This window comes from Protobothrops mucrosquamatus, unplaced genomic scaffold, assembly GCF_001527695.2.
Source record: "Protobothrops mucrosquamatus isolate PMUCROS unplaced genomic scaffold, P.Mucros_1.0 scaffold_280, whole genome shotgun sequence".
NCBI classification, from domain to species: domain Eukaryota; kingdom Metazoa; phylum Chordata; class Lepidosauria; order Squamata; family Viperidae; genus Protobothrops; species Protobothrops mucrosquamatus.
In genome coordinates, this window is record NW_015386356.1 from 1,058,846 (window position 1) to 1,062,787 (window position 3,942).

Consider the following 3,942-nt stretch of genomic DNA (forward strand, 5'->3'; position numbering starts at 1 on the left):
TTAATTATAAAATTTTAATTCTAACATTTTTTAATACTGTTTTTATATTTTGATGTTTGATCATACACAACCGAGAGTCTCTCTTTAAGGGAGATGGGCTGCTCAGATATGTGGAAAATAAATAAATAAATAAATAAATAGTTACCATCAAAGACAATTAAATTAGACTGAAAAAGATACAAATTAAAATTAATCTTATGCATTATTTCTAGTTCAATACTTTTTTTACATAAACAAGACTGTCTCTCATGAAACAGATTTCCCTCTATTTAAATTCCTTCAGATTTCCTTCCAGATCCATGGAGTTCATCGTGAGCTTCTGGAGAGATGGAAGATGTCCTATTTCTTTTCTTAGTCTGGCTTCCAATTTGTCCCTTTGTTTGAAAGACATTATTTTTACTTTCACAGTAATGGCAATATGGATAGTTTGGTTTTCTATGTGACACAAGGCCTGCAACATCCTGCAATTGTGGGCTCTCTGTAGGAGTTGAGTGAATATATAGGTAAACCTGGACACGTCTACTGTAGCTGTCACTGAATGCTCATTTACTATAGATGGGAACTGGGAATTATATCCTCCTGAACAGTGGCACAGGAGATCAAAAGAAGACAGTTAAAAGGCAAATCCCCAAATTGCAGCTTCCCTTAATCTCTCTTTTATTTTCCTTTTTATTAAATGAAATGTGAATCTTGCTTTATCAGCTCAGTAGGAATTTCAGGACAGGAGCTTAGATTGTTTTTTGCCTGAATCCTAAATGCACCAGCACTTCAGAAATACCCCTCGATGCTTTTTTTTTTTTTAACTCAAGGCTGCCTGCTAATTCTATAGACAGAGGGATTAATGAAAATAATTATAGACTTCATTCTTTCTGTAACTTCAATACATGCTGTCCTTCTTTCTAGGAGTCTAAATTTGGTTGAAAGCTAGTGGAAATTAATAATTATCTCATTTACATTTCAATAGTTTTTTTTTTATCATTTCAGTTTTTGCTAGTTTGTAATTCACAGCCAAAAAATATATATATCTTTCCTCCTTCTTGCCTTCCTACTCTCTAAGAGTCATTACCATACTTTATTTCTATTATTTGTTCAGTTATTTTTGCTGCCTTGTTAAATTTGCATGAAGAATATCCCATTTATTTTTCCCAGCTATGTAATAAAAACGAAGGTACATTGTTATCAAACATAAGTAAACTTCATGGTAGAAGTTTACTTAACTCTACATGATAGAAGGTTACTACATATAATTACTGTATTATCTAACATTATTGTCATACTTTTTATTTTACTTTTCTACACATTTTTCCTCCTTGTCTCTATCTTATGGAAATTTAGGACAACCAGTACAGATTGCAGAGTTCCTCTGTGGCTATTTTTATTGTAACTGCCAGAAAGAATTTTCATTGTTTAGTGTTTTTTCTTCCCCAGAAAGTGCAGAGTTTACTTGAGAGGAGAAAAAAACTATACGACTCCTTTGCCTTCTGTGTACCCACCCTTACCTCCACATTTCCCTCACAGGAACGTGCAACAACCGCAGACCCAGTTTCATGTGAGGGCAGCAACTCTGCTGGCATGAAGGGAGACATGGCAAGAGATGGCCTATATAAACAAGAAAGTGATGTGCCTTCTTTCCATCTGGCTTGGGCATATGGAAAAGTTCATTCAATAATTCTAACTTATTTCAGTCCAAAAACTGATTAGAATTTTCAGAGGTTATAAGAATAAAAATAACCAAAGCCTATTTAAAAAAAACACACACACAATATGCCTTTAACAGTGAATTAAAAGAAATTCACCATTATTTTTGTGAGCCTAGATAACCCACTTTTATTATTCAGCAATGAATAAAATCTGATCCCTTTTCATTTTATGCACTTAGCTGTTTATAACTTGCAGGCTGGGGAATGACTGGGAAATTCTGGGAGTTGAGGTCAACATATCTTAAAATTGCCAAGATTGAGAAACATTACTGCATAATATGCCCCTTTTGGGCTTGCTGCCTGCCTTATTAGACAGAAGTAGCATACCTTATATAACCTCAATACTTTGTATTGCTGTAAGTCCATGCTGACAAGTTTTTGTAGTTTTCTTGGCAAGATTTCAGAAGTGGTTTGTCATTGCCTCATCCCCAGAGTTGAGACAGTAGTGACTGACCCAAGCCCATCCATCTGGCTTTGTCTTGAAAGTGGGACTAGATCTCACACTCCCAGTTTCTAGACAGGTGCCTTAACCAAATAGGCTCTTGCACCTGATATTGAAACAATATTTTTTTTTTAGGTATCTGATTCCTAAGCTCCATAGTACTAAATAGTTAAACATCCTTATTCTGCTTTGCCTTTAGGAAACATTCTGATAATCAGAGTTTGTCCAAATTGATAAGTTGAGAATTATAGATTTTATCTTTATACAGTATATGACAAGTCCATATCAGCTCATTGGAGTTCATCCAATTGCTACTAGTAGTAATTGTAACAAAGCTCCTTTGTTCAGTTTAAATATGTCACCATAATGAAGGAAAGATGTTCATTTTCACAGATTAGTTGGATCTCAACTGATAAAGCTGGATCTAAATAGCAACCAGTCTATAAATATATGTTATTGATGGGATTTATATCTAAGGTCATATCTAAAATAGATATTATAGTTTAGGCCCTGACTCCCTGAAAGATCCCATCTTCTTAAAGAACTACTGCCATGCTGGAAATGAATTTCTATTATTGATCGTTCAGTAATGGTACCACGATTTGCGCTACCTTCCTTTCATATGATAAGAAAGAACATCTCACTAACTTCCCCTTTATTCACAACAGTAGCTGGGGTGGGGAAGAAGTGCTCATTCCCGTCCTATGAGCATTTATTTCACAATTACTCTCTCTCCCACTGGATTTGCTCTGTTCAAACCGTGCAGCCTGGAGTGATGCAGCAATTTATTCACGAGCTAAATAATAATAATAATAATAATAATAATAATAATAATAATAATAATAATAATAATAATAATAATAATAATAATAATAATAATAATAATAATAATAATAATAATAAAGTTGGAAGGGACCTTGGAGGTCATCTAGTCCAGGGCTTTTCAACCTTTTCACCCATTGTACCACTTTTAGGATATGGCAACATCCGAGTACCACCAGTCGCCTAGCAAGGTGTCAAAAACTTGATGACCCCCTCCCCCCCCCAAAAAAAAGTGATAAAGTACAGGTAGTCCTCGATTTACATCAGTTCGCTTAGTTACAATGGCTCTGAAAAAAGTGCCCCCCAAGCCACAGCCAAGCAAGACACCTGCCTGCCCACCCGGTGGCGCTCTTCTTCCTGTCTGAGGTTTTCATTGCTGTGAGCATTTCTGTTGAGGATTGGCAGTGGGGGTGGGGTGGGGGGTGTTTGGTTTTTATTCCACCGTGTCTGCTGGGTGGCTGCAGCAGGTTTTGGTCACTTCACATGACCCTGGGACACTGTGACCGTCATAAATATGAATCAGTTGCCAAGCATCTGAATGTAAATCAGAAGACCCTGGAGATGCTGCAACATTCCAGCTGATCGGCGCTTCTTCTGGGCTCAGCAGAAGCGCCAGTATCAGCGCCGAGCTCCAGCTGGAGACTGGCGCTGATCCTGAGCCCTGACAGCCCCGAAGAAGCACCGATCAGCTGGAAAGCGGCACTGATCCTGGCGCTTCCGCTGAGCCCTGGCAGCCCTGCAGCCCCAGCCATCTCTTGCTCAGGCTTGTGCAGTGCTGCCACCGGTTTAGCTCATTCCCCTCCCCCACTACCACTTTTCTAGGATGGTCGCGTACCACCTGCCAGGTGCCAATGTACCACAGGTGGTACCCGTACCACTGGTTGAAAAGCCCTGATCTAGTACAACCCCTGCTCAGGCAGGAAACTCTATCCCATTTCAGACAAATGGCTCTCCAGTCTCTTCTTAAAAACTTCCAGG